The following is a 23,353-nucleotide window of genomic DNA, read 5'->3' as shown; positions in this document are numbered from 1 at the left end:
TTGAATGAGATCTAGTGTCAATGCACGGCCCTCCTTAGACAGAAGGTGACCTAAGTAGATTACCTTCGGTCTACAATATTGTAATTTCTTCCGTGACACTTTATGATGGTGTGTAGCAAGAAAAGAAAGCAGGGACAAAGTACATTCTTCACACTGTTCAGGCATATCGGCTGCCTAAAAGATGTCATCGTAATATTGAATGAGAGCCACCACTTTGGGTAAAGTAAAAGAATCAAGTTGTCTTTTCAGTCCTTGGCTATAGATGCTAGGACTCTCAGTGTACCTTTGAGGAATTCTACAAAATCTATACGATCAATTATTCAAAGTGAAGCCGAACAAATATCGGCTGTCAGGATGAATAGGAATCGAGAAGAAAGCGTTCTTCAGATCTATCACAGAAAATGTAGTCGCTGTGGGGGGAACCAAAGTAAGTAGTGCCGTTATGTCAGAAACCACAGGGTATTGGGGTACTACAATCTTGTTAACTTCTCGTAAATCAAAAATGAATCACACGGAGGCGAGGACTATGCTTTTCTCTCTTCGCTTTAATAATCAATATCACAAACAGCAGCCATCAGATTTCCCATAACACCAGGGAAAACAAAACTGAAAACTCCATTAGTCCTTTCTCAGTGTCTGTTATCCAGGCTGTATAACCTTTGCTGTCACTTCCTGTGGCCCCTCTTTCTTCACGCGAGTCACGCTATTCTCTTCTACGCATCTTGCTTCGATCCTTTGTCTCCTGGAAAGACAATATCCGTCAGCATCTGCAATGCCATTCCATAGGTACATGAAAGCCACATATGCACAGTATCATCAAGTCAATGTCATGGTATAATAATAATAATTATAGTTACATTTGTAAAGCGCCTGGTTACACTGAGCCAGTGTGTCCCCGCGCTGTGGTGGCAGTAAAGAACAGATACGTCAATCACACAGATTAGGACACAGGGAAAAGGTAGGTCTTCAAACCTTTCCGAAAGATCGTTTCGTAATGCTCCAAACGGAGTGTCTGCGGGAGCAAATTCCACAATTGGGCAGCCAAGTATCGAAACGATCGCCCACCCATCCTGGCTCTCTTAACTTTGTGAACATGCACAGTGCCTTTCCCGCTGGACCTTAAAAGTCTGGTGGGTACATAGGGTATAAGAAGATTGGGAAGATATGAGGGTCCCTTTCTTTGTAAGTTCCGATGACTCAGGCACAAGGCCTTGATCTTAACCCTCTCCCTAATGGGGAGCCAGTGCAGAGAAGCCAGCGCTCCAGTCGCTGAGTCCTTTTTAGAGAGCCTGGGAACTAGTTTAGCCGCTGCATTCTGAATGCACTGTAGGCGCTACAGGCATCTTGCAGTTGTGCCCAAATATAATAGGTTCCCATAGTCCAGGCGAGATGTTACCATGGGGTGGACCAGGATCTTTCTAGATGCAGTCGAAAGGGCATCAAGGGTTTTTCGCAGTCTCTTCAATATACCAAAACATGCACCTGCCACCTACCTGGTGTGGTAGTCGAAGGACAGTTTGTTATCCACCCAGACCCCAAGATTCTTAGCCCTCTCCAAGGTATGGGAGTCGAACTCAGAGACTGGAGCCACAATGCCGAGGACCAAACAGAAGGAGCCTTCCCAATCACCAATACCTCAGTCTTGCTGCCATTCAACCATAAGCAATTATTTGCCATCCAGTCAGCCAGTTCTTGGAGGCAGGCTACAAAGTTGGAGGCAGCATCTGCCCGATCTTGGGTCAGGGAGACTACTAGCTGGGTATCATCAGCATAAGACAAGTCACTAATTCCATATTTATCCGAGATTTTAGCCAGGGGGGCGACATACAGATTGAACAGTGTAGGGCTCAATACAGACTGTACCATAGAACAAATTATCATGAAGATAGGTTACTTACTCCCATACGGGCCGGCCCGCATCCATTCTGGTTGCTGGGAGGGATAATCCTCGCCTCCGTGTCCTTAATAGAATTGAAACTTACCTTCCAGTAGGCAAGGCCAATTTCTATTCTATGTCAGGACCGGAGGCAAGGATTATGCTCCTTCAAAGCTTACTTACCTTTTAAATGTGGAATCTGAGGACCAGTCTGCTGTTCTCATGAGATTTTCCAGACGAGCGCCCAGACTGAAGGCCTTGGAGGCCATCGCCCCGTGCTGAATGGGCTTTTGTATTAATGCCCACCTCTTGCATGACCCATCATACCCAGTGGGCTATTGTGGGTGAAGAAGCAGCTTTGAAAGGTTTTCTGAGTGCTATCAGGAGTTGTCGCCCGTCTGGTGGGCTGACTTCTTCCGTAGCCTCCTCATTGGCTTTAAGGCATTGTACCACACAGAGTTTTGGGGAATCTGCAAAAGCTGGATAGGAAATCGTGCAGGTGTTAGACTTAGTGAGTCTACTCATCAGAGACTCTCCTGCATGAGAATAGGCATAACAACATAGCCAGCTTTGCTGAAATTTCTTTCTGCGAAAGGAACCGATTGGCTTGCCAGGAGAGGAGGAGATTTAACACCAAGTTTACATCCCAGAGGACTGAATATCAGGGTTCCGGAGGAAGAACCAGACCAATCCCTCGTAGCAACTTGCAGACAAAGGGATGTTTGCCCAGGGAAGCCACATCAACCGGAACATGACAAGCTGAAATGGGAGACCTGACAGTATTAACTGACCTGTAAGCCAAGGCTTTTTCTGCTAAGCTCGCCAGATAATTGAGGACGTGAGTCAAATCTGCGACCACAGGATCCACTTCCCTTCACATACACCCACACCAGCATTGTGTCCAAGCGGACCGGTAACATTTGGCTGTGCTGTCCGACCAGGCTCTAGAGAGCAAGAGCTCTGCGTGTTGCAAAAGCCCTGGGAGTCTCCATCTTTGCCTGTAATTCACCAGGCCATGGGATGTGACAAGCCCTCCTCTACCAGATGGTGTGGCTTGCCCTCGGGATTCGTCAGAATGTGAGGAAATTGGGGGAGTTGGAGTGGAGAAGCCCAAGAAAGTTCCAGAAGAACCGTAAACCAAACTTGCTACCTCCAGAGCAGAGTTACCAGAACCACCGTTTCCTTCTATCTGTGGACCAGGGCCGTTCTCCGCGTGATCATTGAGAATGGAGGGAATGCATACCTGTTCTCTTGGCTCCAGTCGGGAGTGAATGTGTCCGTCACCACCGCCAACGAATCCGGTCTGCAACTAAAGAACGTAGAAGCTGATGGTTGAGCCGGCATACAAAGAGGTTGCTGGAGAAGGGGCCCCATCAATCCGCTAGCAGGTGAAAAATTTGCGAGTCCAGTTTCTAGACACTGGCATCCCATAGATAACAGGAGTCCCGGGAGATACTCCGCCGTCACAAAGACTTAATTGTCTAGGCAGAAATTCAAGAACTCCTTGGCCATGTTCGCCAATGCTCGAGACCTGGTGCATCCCAAATGTTTGATGCACCTCACTGACATTGGCCATCTTTAGGAGCACAGAGGACTGAATCCGATCCTTGGTCCAACAGCGGACTGCGAAGTACCCCGCCAACAGTTGCAGGCAGTTTATATGCAAGTGTTGTTTTTGAGGAGACCAACTTCTGCCGGTGGAGAACTCCTCACACTGGGCGCCCCAGCCTGCTGTGCTGGCTTCCGACTCTATCACCAAGTCGGGAACAGAATCAAAGATAGCTCTTCCGTTCCAGGCCTAGTCACCATTCTAACTCTACCCACACTTTGTCTGTCAGAGGAACCACCTGGGAGTACGTGGGACCTCTCCTCAAATGATGCGTTTTCAGGCGTTGTAAGGCCCGATAGTGTAATGGTCCAGAAAATATTGCTTGAATCGAGGCCGAGAGTAGTCCCACAAGGTGTGTAATCTGTCTAAGAGAGGTTCATTGTCTGGCTAGGGGTTGGCGAATCTCTTGTTGAATCTTTGCGACCTACCATGAGGGAAGGCTCAGAGAGGAGGAGGTGGAATCTATGAGGAAACCCAGAAAATCACTCTCTGCGTTGAGCCCAGGAGGGATTTCCGCTCATTGATCACAAATCCCAATCCCTGAATAAGATCCAGGGCCATCTGAAGATGAACTCCCAACATTGAGGGGCAATGCGCCAGGATAAGTATGTCATCCAGATAAACAATTAACGGGAATCCTTGTGCGCGCAAAAACCCCACCAAGGTGCAGACGAGAGTCCTAAGGCCAGAGTTAGAAACTCGTAAGCCTGATCGCGCCAGAGAAACTGGAGGAATCGCCTGTGGGGAGGGAAAACCGGAATCATCAGAAACTCATCGTTCAGGTCCAGGCGCACAATCCAATTGAATGGAAGCAGCACATCCCTGAGGAGGTGTATCCCCTCTATCTTGAAGTGGTGGTATACGAGCCACTCGTTGAAGTCCTTAATTTTGATGACCGGTATACAACCCCCATCTGTCTTGTTGACCAAAAAGATATTGGAAACCCCTCGAATGGACTTCTGTGCGCACCAAATTGCCCCTTTATATAGGAGGTTGGCCACCTCCTCGTCTATCATTGCCACATTAGCAGAGGAAAAAGAGATTGGCTGAGGGTGGGTGAGCTGGTAGGGGGAGCTGTAGAACTCTATTTGGAATCCCTGACCCAAGTGTCCCTTGTAATCTCCTCCCAAGTGGGGAGGAACTGCACTAGCCGGCCCCCTACTTGGCTGACATTCCTCGCCAGGAATGCGCATGCGCAGGCTCCCGCGCATGCGCACTTTTAAAGAAGAAGGCGCGATACAGGAAGAGATGTCCCCACGTTAAGGTAAGTGTTTTTTAACTCTTATTTCAGCTTTAATCTTTGTAATATTGCGGGTGGGAGGCGGGTGGCGGGTGGCGGGCGGGAGTCACGTAATGGGAATTTGCGGAGAGGCACGGAAATTGGTTCAATTTCCGTGCCTCTCCTTGAAAGTCTATTACGCGACTTCCGCCCACCCCTAGTAGAAGGTTAACGACGAATGCCTGTTCTGTGTGGATCACTAGTAGTGTGAAAAAGAGTCTTAAACTTGATGAGGTGGCTGTTGGGATAAATATGAAGCAGAACAGCTATTGCATGTTGGCTAGAGGCCCTCAGGTGTTGCAGGAAGGAGATTGAGATTTTGTGAAGCTGGGTACTGCTGTGAGTATACATTTTCTCATCTTAAATAGATACATGGTCTTATTGGATGGGGATGAGAAATGGAATGTGAGGATGTTGGTTTTCTAAAAAAAGCATCCTCAAACAGTGCAAAGGCAAGTTGTTGCAGGAAAGGGAGTTACTGATTGCTGGACGGCAAGGAATAACACTGAAAAACGTGTAAGTGTAACCCTGAAAGAAAAAGAGCAAAACCATTATGGTTAGAGGCTTATGGGCCAGATGAATGAAGAAACTGTTTTGCGATTTCCTAATTGTGGCTTCTTGCGATTTGCAATTAGGAAATCGCAAAATGGGATGCATGAAAGTTTGCTGAAAACTTTTTGTGATTCCTAGGGGATCATAAATGACCTACCTCATGAATATTAATGAGGTAGGTCACAATTTGTGATCCCCTAGGAATAGTAAAAATCACAGGGATGGTGGCTTCCTGGGGTCAGCATACAACCATGTCTGTGATTGCTTTTAAATAAAGCCTTTTTTTTTAAAGGAAAATGGGATGCGAGTCTAAAACAAAAATGAAAGGTTTTCCTTAAATTTTTTAAGAGTAGGCTGTGGTTCGTGGGACCCCTTCCCATTTGCAAATGGATTACCACCTACCTAAAGTAGGTAGTAAAATGCAAAAGTTTTGCGCCCGTATTTAGGTCACAAAACATTCCTACATACTGCTGTGGTTCGGTATTTGGCAGGGTCACCCCAAGCATGCCCCTTCTTCATAGCGAATCGCAAACCCATTTTGTCTTTCGGTAGAATCACAAAATAGGGTTTGCTGCATCTGAAAAGCATTTTTTGAGTTCGCAAATGGGCCGATTCTGCGAATATGCCCTTTTGCGAAAACAAAAATGCTTGATGCATGTGCCCCTAGGTATTTTGATGTCTTACTTAGGTTTTACATATGCCAATGTGTAGTATACGTTTTGTGATTTCATTGGGTTTATTTCAGGACAGGAGGTGTGTTGTATTCTCATGTTGTATTTCCCTAGTTTGCTGTAGCCATAATTGGCATATATATTGTTTTGAATAAGAGAACCTTGACGTGGGTTCCATGAGGAACAGGAGTGGAGGAGAATTGTTCAATTGGTAAACTTCACCGAGAGGTCCAGCTCTATGACTTTACCTACAAAAAAAAAATGAAATAATCTCTACTTGTGTGGTTAGTTCACTTGTATTGTTAGGGCACTTGTCCGCTGTAACCCATTATGGATGGGTGCACTCTGGAATTTTCACACTATGGGCAGAAGTATCATAGAGGCAGCCAATGGTGATGGCTCGTGTGAGATGTGACGTCATCCCAATGCGGCATGGACTACGTTTTTTTTTTAGCGCCGCCATGAAATGGATCAGCCTTTTAATCCCTTGACCATGCAGTGAGCAACTCAACATCTCGATACCTCTAGGGTCCTGAACCATCGGAAGGAGTCACATTTTAGTAGCTGATGAATGAATAATTAAGTTGATTCTTTTTTGTGATATAATGCCTTTTCTTCCACGCTTAGCTGCCATCCAATATTTTAAACAAAAAATGCTTCACCTCAGGGCCCAGAATCATCTGGTAGATTGAGGGGGCTTCAGCCAGATTGCTAACCTCTTCCCCAGTCAAAAAGATACATGCATTAACCAAAATACAGGCATATAATAATAATAATAAAAAGCTCAATCAGGTAGATAGAGTCATATATCGCACAGCTCTTCGAGGTTTCCCCGGGGCTCACATATATCTGGCACAGAGTGATTGTAAATGCTGGATTTGTTTGCCTGATACCTCCTTAAAAAAATACATAACCCATGGCAAAACATTCATCTTTATTGCGTTTGCTCTACCAACAAATGGCAAATGCAGATTCTCCCACCTTTCAAGTGACCGTTTAACTCCCCACATAATATCGCCCCAGTTGACCTCTACGATCCCTTTTACAGAAGAACGTACCTTAATACCCAAGTATGTGGCTTCCCTAACCACCCTAGAATCACTATCCATTACTTGACTTGTACATAACATTTGGGGTTTTGATGTGTTTAATTTATATCCAGATGCCGTGCCAAATTTCTGCGCTAAAAGTTCTATTTCGGGTACTGCAAGGCATGGATTGGAGGTAAAGATTGCGATGTCATCGGCGTAGGCAATTACGCAAAACTACTCTTGTCGTACATTAAAAGGCATAATCTTTTTACTCCGTTCTAACATAATAATATAGAGGTTAATGTATATTGCAAATAAAAGGGGTGAACATGAGCACCCTCGTCGTGTGCCTCTAGAAATCGGGATAGTCTCTGAAAAGTGTCCCACTGAGCATATTCTCGCCATGGGGAGGTGGTATAGGGCCTGTAAAGCTTGAATATACCCCTGCCCAAACCCCATTTGTTGTAAGCCCCTCCATAAAAAGTTTAAAGATACACGGTTGAATGCTTTTTCAGCATCAAGTAAAATCAACCCTAATTCTCTAGCTTCTACCTGTGCAATATCAAAGAGTGTCACTACTCTACTCACATGGTTCACCGTCCCTCTTCCAGGTATAAAACCGTGTTGTTTTAAGGATACTATTGGTGTTATAATTTTTGCCAACCGTGTGGGAAAATCGTTGCATACATTTTACCTTCGGAGATAAGATGAGAGATTGAACGGTATGACCCGGGTAGCTCAGACGGCTTTCTCTTTTTCTTAAAAATACAGATATTGGCCTCAGCCCAAGATCACGGTATCTCTCCTCTTTGTGCCATTTGAAATACCTTAAGCATATCAGATTTAATATCTTGGAAGAAGGACTTAAAAATATCCAACGGCAGTTTAGCAGGCCGTGCAGCTTTCCCTACTGCAAGAGAACTTACAACCTGTTCTAGTTCCCCCAACGTTATAGGCTCATCAAGCATCTCGACACCCTTCTGATCCAGTTGGCCCCACAATGAGGCTGGAAGTCCTAAATCCATCAAAGAACACCCCGTGTCCTGTCCTGTGTATAATTCTGTATAAAAATCAAAGAAAACTTAAGGAACTTCCTGGAGGTCAAATACCATGCCCCCAGCCGCATTTTTAATCCCAGTGATTCTTTGTTCAACCTCTTTTATACATAATTTCAGGGCTAAATATCATCCCGTGGCCTCCCCATATTTATGACACTCTTTTTAATAAGTTTGGTATTTTATAGCAATTTCTTTGCTCCATTCTAAGTTTATTTTGGACTTACACCTAGCTAGATTATTCTGTAATGCTGCAGTATTATGTCCTGCAGCTAGCCCATTCCCCAATTCCTCTTCCACAGTCTTAAGCTAATTATATAATACCTGTAATGCCTGCTTAGCTAATTTTTGTTTACAAAACCCATAGCTCTGTGTTTCCCCTCTAAACCCAGCTTTGAATGTATCCCAAATAATCCCCCAGGACGCAGAGTGCCAATTAATCTGAAAAAACTCTTTTATCCAGACCTTCATTTGCTCAATAAGAATACCATCCAGCAAATGCTTTCTATCAAAAATAAAGCTCTCGGGGCGGGACACCGCCCCAGTGGCAGAATTTCTACTACGACTGGTGCATGATCAGATGTCACCCTTGGGTACACACAAATTTTAATCCCAGTAAATACCAATAAGGATAAAAAACAATAATCAAGACATACAAGTCTATAATGTGGGTATGAATAAAACGTACATCCTGAGTCTTGCCTATGCAAATTACTCCAGGCATCCAACAGCCTGTGGTCTATTAGCAGTTGACATAACGCCTTGCATACCCTGGGTTTCTGACTTTATAATTCATCCCACAGTTTTGGTGATCTTCATACGTCAAATTTATATTAAAGTTCCAACACAAAAATAGCGGATTGGGCCATGTAGCAAGCTCCCCATTTAGATATTCCAATATCAAACTTCATCGAAGTTGGAGCCGAATACTGTACAAAGGGTAAATATTGCTTCCCTTACCCTACATTCCACAATGGCCCACCGCCCAAACATATTGGCCAGCATACGTCCAGCTGTTTGCTCCTGGGACTCTGAGGCAAGATGGCGGTCATTAGCTCAGAAGAGTAAGCTGGCTGCTCCTGTGCTCCCACAGCCGTGAGAGGATCGCTCCGTGGTGGAAGCGAGAGAACAAAGGCGAGCCTAAGCACAGGTCTGACTCACTGTCATGCTTGGATTTGCTGCAACTGTTTTCCTGGCGCGTCTTCTCAGAATTCGTATTGGATACATTGTATCTGTAAGGGACTGGCAGCGTCGCTGGGACGCTCGGATACGTCGGTTTCAGGTAGGAGTACTGGAGGCCCAAGAACAGGGATTTGGAGAACGTCGACCCTGACAATGCCACCCAAAGGTGGAAGAGGGAAATCCCGGCTCCCGGCCACTGCTAGGGCTGCAGAAAAGACCGAGGAGACGCCAAGCAGTAAGAAAGCCACAAACACACGCTGCAAAACTGCTAAGGGGGAGAGCAATGCCAGTACGCTACAATTAGCCCCAGTAAGCGAATTATTCCTCAATTGTTTTCAGTAGGAAAAAGCAGGAAAAAAGATGCTCAGACCTCTCAGATTTCCCAAATGGAAAATCTTACAGTGACACTGGGCTATGAGGATGATGCTGAATCATTGGGGGACCAGAGAGCAGTGGATGAGAGTTCTGGTATATTCCTGCACGTCCATTCTACCGCTGTGAGAGAGGTAAGCCCCATACCTGGCAGTAATATTGATGGCTCTGGTTTAGAGTGAATGGACTGGACAGGAGTCAATAATAGTGAGCTGGAGCTTGGGAAGTCAGTGAGCCCTGATATAGCTATAGCTCCTGATTTTAGCATTGACATTGAGGAAAGAAGTGACACTGGTTGTGTTGGAGTTGTAAATGGTGCAGAGCCCTTGAGTGGTAGGACTTTAACGAAGGAGGCATAATTGGGGGATTTAGTTGAAAAGTTTCTTTCACTATCTGACCACTCAGATGTGTTGAGTAATGAGGCGTTGAGAAATGGGAAGACCCCTATGAATCGGCAAGTGGATGAGCTGAGCGAACATAGTAGTACACCCCCCGAGGACACAGGAGGGGACTCATCAGAAGGTAAGCCACAGACATTGTGTAAGAAAAGGGCTCTGACAGAGGACTCTCGACACTCAGGCAACTCTCTTTCATCTGAGCTAAATGCAGGGATTAGACCCCCTGATGAGACAGATAGGTCAGATTCTCTGGTACGGAGAATGGCAGAACCAATAGAAGATGTATCTCCAACTCTCATATATCAAACGTTAATGACTCACAGAGAGGAAGCACGAGTAGAGAGCCAGAGGACACAAAATGTCTGTCGCAAATAACAAAATTCAGTTCAGCCTATTGCCAAAACATGCACAGAGTTTATCACAAGGATTACTGAGGCAGAAGCATGCATCTCATGTCTGGAGGATGAGCTAGCAGCACAGAAAACGAGGCAGAGACCCTGCGTGCAGGGTCTCTGTACGACACGGTGTGGAAGCTTACCGATGTGGAGAACAGAGCCCAGCGAAATTATTTGAGAGTCCTGCAAATTCCGGAGTGTCTAGAAGGGCAGGATCCACATAAATTTGTTATTGAGGTGTTTACTCAGGCGTTCCTTGAACTAACCCAATGGGACTGGCAGAGAGAGATGCAGAGGGCAAATCGCGTCCCCTTTTCTATTCGGAACTGGCCTGGTCAAGCAGCAGCAGTGCCTAAACCAAGGGCTATATTGATTTCATTTAATAACTTTTTGGCACGCAAAGCTGTATTTGATCTGGCTCGACCTGATAGAAAAAGAGCTGGGAAGGGGGTCACGTTTTTTGTTAGACCAGACTACTACCACCAGACGGTAGAAAAACGCTGGCAACTTCGTCAACTTATTGTACCTTTTCAAGTTAAGGGGGCTGAAGCTTTTCTATTGCAACCAGCTAAACTTAAAATTGTCTATAAAGAAAATACTAGGTTTTTAACTTCTGAAAGTTTAGCAAAAGAATTTGTGCAAACTCTCAAAGTAGGATAAGTAGTGAGTCTGGGCAAAGAGGGCATTGAGGTTTTATATAGTAAACTGCGTCATGTGTTAGAGTCTCTTCAGAGTCAGTTTGTTTAGGTTCTTTTGACCTCTCTGATTATCATGTATTATATCCCCAACAGTATTATTATGTTATACATACGTAGGGGGGAAGAGAATAAGTACGGAAATGTGCTTGTTTTGTGTTTACTTGTAGGTTTCTCTCCCTGCTTCTTTTTTGTTCTTTCTGATTTTTGGGTCAAGTGAGTAATTGTAGATTGTAGACCAGCAATTATATGTGGGGTGTTACACAGGTGTGGGAGGCACTTTTTGGTGGTGGAAGCATGCCATCTCTAGGACTAGAAGTCCTAAAGCCTTGACGTAGGGACTGGGTGGGGGTGGTAGCGGGGTCCATTGGGAAGGGCAGTGTTAGAAATGGGTATTTCTGGATGGCTGAGGCTTGCGCCAAAGCCAGGCAGAAACCACCATTCTAAGTCAGGGCAAGGAAGTCACCCGCCAAGACAACCCCTGCTCACCCTCTTGGTAGCTTGGCACGAGCAGTCAGGCTTATCTCAGAAGCGATGTGTAAAGCATTTGCTCACGCACCCAGCCGCAACAACATCCCTGGCCCCCCACAAAAGGAACTCCACACAAGGTTATATATAAAAATAGCCTTTGTATTACAAAAAACATTAGACAGTAAACACACACTTTACAATGTGCCAGAGGCATGGGCAGAATTCACAGGGGATTATGTACATGGGACAGGGCCACATGGGCCACTGTCACAAATAAGCACTTTTAGAACTAGAATACTTGGTAGAAATAGCTCTTTGTAGGGATAACCCTTAGCACATAGAATAATTGTAGAGCCAAACAGAAAATAGAGCACACAACCAGTAATCACTGGTAAGAGGTAAATATCACCTACGCAACCCTGACCACCTAAGGAGAATGTCACGCAGGGAACCAGGACCTCACTAGCAACACCTGTACTAGGAAGAACAACCACCTAAGTATCACTATACATTTAGGGGTATAGGCATAAGAACAAACATTAAACATGATGCATCACAACATTCAGAGGTGTAGGGAAAAACACATGATGCATAAACATACATTCAGCGGTGTAGGGAAAATCACATGACGCATAACAACACATTCAGAGGTGCAGCAAAGAACCATTGCGCAGAAATCACATAGGCCACAACCTGTGACTGTCCCCAGGCGAACTGACCTCTCTGGGGCTAGGACGCCCTGTGTCCGCAATGTCAGGGGTCCTAAACGGAGCAGCTGCCCACTAAGTGCTGGTCAGCTGTGGAAACAATGGGACCAAAACCCGGTGGAGCCTCGGGGCTCTGGACCCAAAACACTTGTGGCCCCGTGAGCCTCGCTGGGCTCAAGAAATAAATGTCACCACTGGGGGGGGGAGCGGCCCTCTGCCAACCGGGCCGCTCTACCACCCTAAATGTCCCCAAGAGCCTCACAGGCTTTTAAGAAAATGCGGCCAGACGTTGGAGTCCCTCTTGAGGGACTCGAGGGAACCAAATTCCGCGGTGGAGCCTCGTGGGCTTAAGCAACAATGCCCCGGGTCGGAGCCTCTCAGGCTCTGGAGAAATGCCCCCACAACTTAGGAGCCCCGCTTGGGGGGCTCGACTTCAAAGTAAGGCCCCTCGGGGCTTCTCGGGCTACAAACACCAGGGCCCTTGCACTGGAGGGGAGGGGCGGGCACCGGCAATGTGCCCCGACGCCCTCCTCGCTACTGATTAGTACCGGGCCCCAGACTGCGGCCAGTAACACTGGGGGGTCCGGCAACGGCAATGTGCCCCGACGCCCCAAACAAACACCACGGGTCCCCACTCACCGGGCTTGAGGAGTCCTGCTGACTCCTCTGTGCAGCGGCCGGACTCTGTTTTTCCCTGGAGCCCCGCCTCCTACTCCAGGCGGCGGCTTCTCTCGTAGGCTGCGGCACGAGAGCTCCCGCTCCTCAGGGCTCTCTCTCTCCTTCTGTGATCCTCCTTCACTCCCCGGGGCTCTCCTTAGTACTCGGAAGCCCCGAGGAGGACGCAGCAGGCTGATTCTGGTTCCAGGAGCGTGGGGTGGGCTCAAGTCCGCTTCCTGTCTGGACGATAAGCACTTCCGGGGCACTGCGGCCGCCAATGGCAGTGCGGCCCTAGGGTGTGGAGGCGGGCGCAGTGCTTCCCCAGCGACCCCCGGGCCGTTTGCGGTGATGTTTTTTGGAAGTAAAACGCGGAGGGGCACACGCAGTTGAAATAAAAGAAAAAAACGGTCCAGAAGGCACAGTGAGTGGTAGGCTCCCTCTAATTTAGACTGCTCAAGCAGGGTGGGCTCCTGCTAAAGTGCGAAGAAAGCACTCCGAATGCTAGGATGACAGATCAAGCGCTCCCAGGGGCTGCAGGGATTTAGGAATGTAAAAGTAAAGCACTATCACGCGCTAATGCTCCCAAAGTCCAGCAATAAGTCCTTCAGGAGGTGGGGGGCAAGGCTGGGCCCAGGTGCCAGCTCACAGGATCCTCCTAGGCAGGGAGGCAATCCCCAGTGGCGGTCCTCCTGGCGCCCAGCAGCCGCAGGCCACCCTCCAAAATAAGATCAGCAAGGAACAGTCCTCCAGGCCTCCTTGATATCCAGGGGCTGGGCAGGGCCCAGGGAGGCAAGCCTTCCCCTGGGCCCCAGCAGCAGCACGCCCCTGGTAGATTCCAGTCAGAAACAAGAACCTTTTACAAGAGGTCACAGCATCTTTTTATACACACAATTCCTTTGTCTAAAGGTGCAGGGTGGGGGAAAAACCAGTCACAGCTGGTTTTGGAGCACTGTGATGTGCTCAGCCACCCTTCCTATTCACTAGTCAGGCTAGGGTCATCAGTCGCACCACAGGGGGCGGAGCCAGCATTGTTTGGGGAAAGCCCAACCCTATTCGGGTCCCAGGTGCACTCCTCCCCAGCCATCACACATGCAGATCTCCCATTCACCACTGGGGCAGACCCATCCTGACTCCTGGACCTGGCACATCAGACAGCTCCAGCCAATCACAAGCCAGCACCTTCACTGCACAGGTACACAAACTTATAGAAGTGGCACTTCGACACCAGACACCATAACACCGCACACATCATTGTGCAATCACATGAATCTGCACATAACAAACTCGAATCTGCAGTCCCCACGCATCAGGAACTACCAGGGACACACACATTCCCCATGCATTCCTATGGGAGGGCAGGCCAATCTCACACGCGCACTCAGAGAGCACACACACTTCACACTGCGCCACAGTGCTAAAGTGCGCAAAGACCAGAAATCATTATAATAATGTAACACTAAAAGGCAAAAAGTTCAGGGGTGAACTTGCCAGAAGGGCCAAGTCCAACAGGCAGTAGTGGGGGAAGGGGGATGGGTGGCAGGGAAAAAAGAAAAATGAACCATAGCAGCAAAGAAAGGGGTAGAGAGTCAAGAATATTTTTGTATGGTCCTGAAATAATGCTAATCAGGAATATATGGCAAACTTAGGCCTTCGAATATGCACACTGAATGAGTGTGAGTTAAACAATCACAATAAAAGGCAGAGGTTGGCTGCAGAGCTATGGGTGATCCAGCCTGATGTATTGTGTCTGCAGGAAACGCATATTCCATGGGCGAAACGCAAAACTTTGTTAGAATTAGGCTATACAGTGTTGGTAACCTCAAGGCAGGAAAATTGGATGAGAGGATTGGCAATCTCAGCAAGAGCTTTTATCCAGGCACACTATATGCCTAACGGGATGCCACTTGCATCCCTCTCAGTAATGTGGTAATGTATTGTGCATGCTTCTCGTGCACCTCTCATGAACTGTTCTGTTTGGTAAAAGGTATTTTGTATTTGTTATGTATTCATGTGGATTCATGCATGGAACGGACACTGGCAAGGATTCGAATGGCAAGTGTCCATTGACCTGCAAACCAGATGGATGCTTCCCCCTCTGGGTGATGAAGAGAACAGAAACATTTTTGTGTGATGAGCATCAAATGCTTTATGTTTCTTACTCCATCCCTGCACATGTAGATACCTGTACGAGTCACTCATATTGCTGTTCCCTCATCTCTGCTGTTTCCCCTACAGGTATAGGGGGTGCGGCCCACAATTCAATGACCCTTCACTAGACTGATATTTCCTGCCTGCAGGGTGAGATTAGCCCAGAAACAGTGACTGCCACTTTTCCCACACAGGTAGCTAGCATGCACCCCCCCACCGCAAGTCCCAGTCCCAGCTTGGGAGGATGCAGTTTTGGTTCCCTCTCATCCAGTTTACCCACTAGCAGGTCCGGTTGAGGCATGAGCGGCAAATGGGATAGCCCCCAACAATACAGGTTTGGGCCCAATCTGTGACTAAAGACTGAGACAACGCTCACGAGCGGGGGTTCAGACTTGGCGCATTTTAATTCAAGTCCCATTCAATTTGGTACAGCCTCCCCGATTGGTGATTGATTGGCACGTTCCGCAGAAACCAGGGACAAGATACAAAAGGGGGAATTCTGCAGTGTTATTGACCTGAAAAATATTAGGCAGTACCTGGAAAAGGAAAGGTTGGTCTGGAGGAGCAGTACAAGCTGAAGAAAGTTTTGAGGTAATGATCCTTAAAGAATTGTATGACAGGATTATCCATATAAGCAGCAATTCTAACAGAGACATTTGCAGCCCTAGCCCCTAAGTTGTTTGATGACAGGTCCTTGATCCCCACTGCAGCCTCGGAATTCCAGGGTTCAGCTTGCTTACAGTAAGACATTACATTAAGGCAAATTAAGGCGATCAGGCTGGAGGTTGCCTAGGACTAAAGGGAGACTGGCACTCTGAGTTTAGCCAGGGGACTGCTCATCGAAGGAACATGCAGTCCTTTCAGACAGACAGGGGGTCAAGGGATAAGAGGGTTGCCTGCTGGCAATGCAACAGAAAAGAATGCCTTGAGTCTAACTGCAAATTCAAACACTTGTGCACCTTCTGTGGAACCCAGAGGCACAGAGAAATTAATTGTTTAAAAAAACACACAAACCCAAAGGAGCAGCCTAACACAAAGGGACACTAATAATGCCCCACCTCCTTGGCCAAATCCCATCACCAATATAGTTACATATTTTGGCATCCACAAAAGATTAGCAAAAGCACCAAATATCATCAGTAATCCCACGCTCAACTTGTCATGGCCCAACTGTCCAGAAGCCACAGTATTCAATTTACATCACAACAATTAGAAAAGGAGCGTCCACTATAGTGTTTTGTTTCTTGCCCACATTTAGGCAATCCAATGTTCACAAATATAACAATGATGAACACAAAAATGTAATTCAGTTGTTAGGATCTTAAGAACGCGTCCAGTATCCAACATTTATAGATTTTTCAATACATGAAATTTCCAGTCAGTCCAGCCAATGCGTTTTTTCCTCTATGGACTTCATCAGGGCTTTAATCAAATTAATATATATATATATATTCCATATATAGTTAGAAGCGCTAACTATATATCGCGCACCCGCAATCCACTGCTGATGATGTCACATATTACATCATTCATGACATGGTCAGTGACATCACTGATGACATCACTGATGACATCTCAAATGACATCACTGATGACATCACTGATCACAACATCCAGTGATTGTATGTGTCTGTAAAGTTTAAATATGTTTCACATATTGAAGAATGAGTGGATGTATAAGTGTCTGGATGAAGAATTTAGTAGGTGCATGACTGACTGTATGAGTGAGTGATTAAATGTGTCTCACTGAGTACATGGGTTAGTGACTAAACTGTCTTAATTCGTGCATCAGTATGTTTGTTGTTGTGTAAGCTGCTGCATGTGTTGATCAGTAGCTATAAGAGTGGCCATATGGGTTATTGATTGGTTGCCCAAGTATTTGAATGGGAGGCTGAGTGTGTGTGTGGGTGGCTGGGAGGTGCGTGACTCTGTGCATAGATGTGTAAGCAGTTGATTCACTAGGAGTATGAGTTCAAGAGTGCATGTGGAAACAGCTATATGGGCGGTTGACTGTGCATGGGTGTGTTGGTGAGTGAATGGATTTCTCATTGCTACATGTGCAAGTAAGTACGTATGTAAAACACAATACATGTGAGAGTTGAGATATATAAATAACTGAACATAAGAGCCAGTGAATGTGTGAGTGGCTGTATCGATCACTGTGAGCTTGTATCAGGGATTATATAAGAGAGTAAATATGTGTTATTATATGTTTGAATAAGTAAGATGTGTATAACTGTATAGTTGAGGAAATGGAGGTGTGATTGATTCTTTGCATGACTGACTAGGTGTGTGAGTAACTCCATGGATGAGTGACAGTCTGTGAGTGTCTGTTTATACTGAGTGTATGTAAGGTTATATTAGAGTCTGAAGAGGTTCATTGTATTATCACATGAGTGATGTGATCAGTGATGACAAATGAGATGTCATCAGTGATGTCATTTGAGTTGTCATCAGTGATGTCATCAGTGATGTCATTTGAGATGTCATCATTGATATCATTTGAGTTGTCATCAGTGATGTCATTTGAGATGTCATCAGTGATGTCATCAGTGATGTCACTGACCATGTCATGAATGATGTAATATGTGACATCATCAGCAGTGGATTGCGGGTGCGCGATATATAGTTAGCGCTTCTAACTATATATGGAATTTCAATGGTTTTATGCGAGTAAAATAAGGTTTTGTAAATGCTAATTCCTAACTATATATGGCCTATAACCTATGGTTTTTTCATTGAATTTTCAAGGTTTTGTAAATGCAAATTCCTAACTATATATCCACTATAACCTATGGTTTTTTCTGTGAATTTCATTGGTTTTTTAATAGCAAATATGAAAAGCTTTAAAATGTCAAGTACGTGATAGATAAAAACATTTTCGTATTTATGCACGCTGATGTGCTTTGAACGCTGCACCCCCCCCCCCTCCCCTCTTTTGCCTTAGTAGTACTCTCTCTTTGCAGATACTGAAGGGTAGTTAACGCAGGCCTTTACCCCCGTTGTAATCCGTCGTGCCTCCTTGTCTCTCCATTTGATTGATTGTTGTCCAAGCATTTACTGTTTTAGAATTGGTTCTCTTTGGATCATTCTCTATTTACAAACAAGCACAAAGTCGCAATACTCTGTTTAGTCTTTGCAGATAGTGAAAAATCGTGTAAAAAAATAAAAGTAATCGAGCAAAATCAGTAGGCCACTAATTGGATCTCTTTTTGACCTCGCTAAAATAGAAATATTAGGAACAACCCTTCTTGAGAAATACGAAAATAGTGAGATGAACTGAGCTCCACACCATGAGGGCTGCAAGACAGCTCGGCTCCATCACCCATCCCGCACAAAATAACGACAAACCCTATGCAAATATTAAAAATATAGACAACACACCAGCAAAGAAACAGGGTAAAACATTTTATTAAAAAACTATTTACATAACGTTGGTTTATAAGATGATGTCAGTAGTGGACCGATGTGTGAATAGATCGAAAACAGCACAAGGCTCCAAGATCCGGATAGCAAGCTCCTGGATGTTGGGTGCCATAGTTTAGAGTTCTGAATTTCAGCCTTTTTCAATGCCTGTGCTTTGTTGAATCAAAATGGCGGCTTGACACAAAGCTGACTCAAGCGTTGTTACTGATGCTATGCAGACCAAAACTGGTTTTCAGTTTGTAAATTTTTCTAGATTTTTCAATCCAAGTTTGGTTGACTTTGTAGAACGATGGCTTCAGATTTTCAACATACGGTGTGGTGGCGCTGACTGGGAGGGGGCGCTTCGCTCCTGCCCCCTCCCCAAGTAAGATTTTCATACGTGAAAGTACGTTAATGGTTTTGGTCCCTGAGATGCTTCGATGTCACTACCATTCTCAAATAGCATAAGTTCTGGATGTTGGGTGCCATAGTTAAGAGTTCTGAGCAGTGCTTGTAACACTGTCTGAAGCTTATTTCCACCTACTGCAGCTTCACTATTCTCAAAGTAAGTGAGTGTCGTTTGTGGACCTGACTGCATTAGAAAACAATGTGATATGTTACCTTCCTAAACAGCTTGACGGAGGCCCCTGAGGGGCGGTGTGATGGCCATGGACTCGGAGAAGACGCTTGGCTCCGACACCCTCCCCAAGTCTTATAGCACTGGTGTAGCCTGAGATCGCCCCCGACATAGGCGGCCGGCTCCCGGGGTCCGGCGGAACTTTTTGCCTTTTGATGACTCTTCAATTCTGGACCTTGTCCCACAATCCGTTTGACCTGAAGACAAGCTGTAGTGGGGCGCCCCTTTATCGTTTTAGTTGCCATTCCGCCCGCTTTTGCTACACTGTGCCTCTTCCGCCATTCAGCTGTTTTCCGCCCGCTCTTGCGACTACAGCGTCTCGCTCACCATGTAGTTGAGATGCGCCCGCTCTTGCGGTGCAGCGATAGGCGGCTGCCACAGGACTCTCAAAATGGCGGCCGGCTCTTCGGTTTTGGGCCTGGTCCACTAAAATGGCCCTGGGACACCTTGGAACTCGGACGCTTGTCTGCTAGGGCTTGGGTCCCATTCTCGAAAAGCGTCCCCTCAGCCGTGAAGATTCTACAAAAGTCTTGGGGGCCTCCGACTCCCGCAGGCTTCTGGTGGGGAGCGGCTGCCATGATTGCTCGTGGAATGGCCACGACGGAGCTACGAGATGGTAGTGGTCTCATGCTGACGCCAGCTTTAGTCTGAAACATCCAGAAACACTGTAGACTACCAATTCGATCAGTTCCGGTAGCGCCCCAACATGACCCGGAAGAGAAGAACTTGCCCTCCCCTCTTTGACTGATGGTTCTTGTTGCCTGTCCCCTCTGTTGTCATTTAACAGAACTTTTTGGACTGCTGAAAGGGGTTGTGTTCTGAACGCTGGTTGGTGGAGACATTTAGACTATATTCTTGACCTACGTTGTCGCGTAATGCGTTTTATGACACGCCGCGTTAGCGCACCCGGAAGTGATCCGAGGCGCGGCGCGCAGCGCGTAACGTAAGCATAACAGGTCATGTGACTTGTTAATAAAACTTTTCATTGGTTCATTTTACTTTTGTTAATTTAATGATGAAAAGCTTGGTCATATGACCTAAAAATTACGCTTTTTATTATTTTCGAACAATATTTTTTTTTCAAACATATGTTATAATATTCCAGGCTAATGTACTTTCCCGGAAAATTTACAACTGTCTTGCAAGTAAAATATATTCCTTTTTCGAGAAAAAGGGCGTTTCTTCCTTCCATGACGGAGCCGTTGAGTAAAAGAGATTCGGCCTGCTGTCTTAGTCGCCGATACGCCTGATTATCAGATTCTTATCGATCACTTTATGTTGCAGACATGAAAAACACAACTGCCCTTGACCATTTATCTTTACTGCGTTCCTACATATTATACCTTTTATCCGTCATGTAATTGGACTGCTTTATTTCACTTGCCTTTTACTGATTCGAAAACAGTCACTAAAAGTAAAAACTTTACAAATGAAAATACTACTACCGTGTTTTGTTTTAAAAACCTTTATTGTGAAAATGTCAGTATACAAATACGGGCCTATAACCACGTGGGCCGGCCACGGAGCAAACTGAAATCGTATATGATGAGGAGACATTTACACTGTAGAAGAACGTAACGAGCGGGCCATTAGGTGACAAGAACAAAGGTGTCTAACAGTTGCGGAATCGGTGGACGTACATTTTGTAATTAAAATACGACAGGGCCACTTACAATAACATTTTCTAGATATACATTTGCGGGCAAAGAGTTACGAGTCCCATTTATACCGGCGCCATTTTGGGCGAGGCCGGGCAGGTCCAAGATATAGTCAAAATGTCTCCACCAACCATCGGCCAGACCAGAACCCCTTTCGGCCCTTTATGCTACAAGATGGTGTCTTCCATTCAGAAAATATTGGTGGCAGCATTTTGAAAGGAAACAGAAACAGCCGTTCTCCTAGTGAGTTTCACATTGTTACATTTAGGAAGAATGTTGAAGAGTAGTATGTGGAAAATCTGAAGCCATTTTTCTACAAACTCTCAATCAGACTTGGATGGAAAAAAAAAACCTGAAGAATGTACAAACTGAAAACCAATTTTTGTCTGTATAGCACCAACAGTAACGCTTGAGTCAGCTTTGTGTCAAGCCGCCATTTTCATTCAATCAATAGCGTCCCCCTGCACACATTCAGGGACCTGGTCGTGTCTTCAGATGAAACGCATTGTAGGAAAAGAAGCAGAAAGGAAAAGGAAAAAAGTTCCGCCGGACCTAGTGAAGCTGCAGCAGGTGCAAATAAGCTTCAGACAGTCTTACAAGCACTGTTCAGAACTCTCAACTGAGGCACTCAACATCCAGGACTTGCCATTCGGATCTTGGCGCCTTGTATTTTTGTTTTGTTTTTGATGGAGGGGAAACAACAAAAAACAGGCATTGAAAAAGGCTCAACAGTGCAGGGCGCCTTGTGCTGGTTCCGACCTATTCACACATCGGTCCACTACTGACATCACCTCATAAACCAACGGGGCACCCCACGCCGACATTCGGCGCAGCATTGTAGGATGGCCACACCAGTGCGGCAATTTGCTGGACACCACCTCGGTGCCATCCAGATCTCGGCGCGTTCATTCAATCAATAGCGTCCCCCTGCACACATTCAGGGACCTGGTCGTGTCTTCAGATGAAACGCATTGTAGGAAAAGAAGCAGAAAGGAAAAGGCAAAAAGTTCCGCCGGACCTAGTGAAGCTGCAGCAGGTGCAAATAAGCTTCAGACAGTCTTACAAGCACTGCTCAGAAATCTCAACTGAGGCACTCAACATCCAGGACTTGCCATTCGGATCTTGGTGCCTTGTGCTGGTTCCGACCTATTCACACATCGGTCCACTACTGACATCACCTCATAAGCCAACGGGGCACCCCACGCCGACTTTCGGCGCAGCATTGTAGGATGGCCACACCAGTGCGGCAACTTGCTGGACACAACATCGGGGCCATCCAGATCTCGGCGCGTTCGACTCACTGTACCGCAACAGTGACCGCAACTCAGCTGGACACGCCGTCTTTCGGCGCAGCATTGTAGGATGCCACACCAGTGCGGCAATTTGCTGGACACCACCTCGGTGCCATCCGGATCTCGGCGCGTTCGAGTCACTGTACCGCAACAGTGACCGCAATTCAGCTGGACACGCCGTCTTTCGGCGCAGCATTGTAGGATGGCCACACCAGTGCAGCAATTTGCTGGACACCACCTCGGTGCCATCCGGATCTCGGCGCGTTCGAGTCACTGTACCGCAACAGTGACCGCAATTCAGCTGGACACGCCGTCTTTCGGCGCAGCATTGTAGGATGGCCACACCAGTGCGGCAATTAGCTGGACACCACCTCGGTACCATCCGGATCTCGGCCCGTTGTGCTGCCTTCGGCCTATTCGCACATCGGTCCGCTACTGACGCCGCCTCACGTGCCAACGGATTTTCTACGCTTTTTGTAGCCCTATGCCGCATAACAGGTCATGTGACTTGTTTATAAAACTTTTCATTGGTTCATTTTACTTTTGGTTTCCTAAAGATGGAAGGCTTGGTCATATGACCTAAAAATAACACTTTTCATTGGTTTAGAACATTTTTTTTTCCCAAACGATGAAAGCCCCACCTTGTTTCTGGATCATTCAGACTGAAGCTGGCGTCAGCATGAGAGCACCACCATCTCGTGGCTCCGTCGTGGTCATTCCGCGAGCAATCATGGCAGCCGCTCCCCACCGGAAGCCTGCGGGAGTCGGGGGCCCCCAAGACTATTATACAATCTTCACGGCTGAGGGGACGCTTTTCGAGAATGGAACCCAAGCCCTAGCAGGCAAGCGTCCGAGTTCCAAAGTGTCCCAGGACCATTTCAGTGGACCAGGCCTAAAACCGAGGAGCTGTCCGCCATTTTAAGAGCCATGTGGCAGCCGCCTATCGCTGCCTTGCAAGAGTGGGAGCAACTCAACAACATGGTGAGCGAGACGCTGTGGCCGCAAGAGCGAGCGCAACTCAGCTAGATGGCCGCCACCTGGGGAGGCCCGTTCACGCCGGCTCCCCCACGCCCCCCCCCCCCGGGCCGCCGCACGCCAATTTTCGGAGCAGCATTGTAGGATACCAAAACCAGTGCGGCAGTTTACTGGACATCACCTGGGTGCCTGTCGTACATGTTGTGTCAGCCATGTGACACTGGACACAGACCGCTACTGACGAGGCCTCCCCCCACACCACCCGGGACGCCCCACGCTGTTTTTCTG

Source organism: Lissotriton vulgaris, chromosome 6 (genome assembly GCF_964263255.1).
Source record: "Lissotriton vulgaris chromosome 6, aLisVul1.2, whole genome shotgun sequence".
Classification (NCBI taxonomy): Eukaryota; Metazoa; Chordata; class Amphibia; order Caudata; family Salamandridae; genus Lissotriton; species Lissotriton vulgaris.
This window is presented reverse-complemented; position numbering follows the sequence as displayed.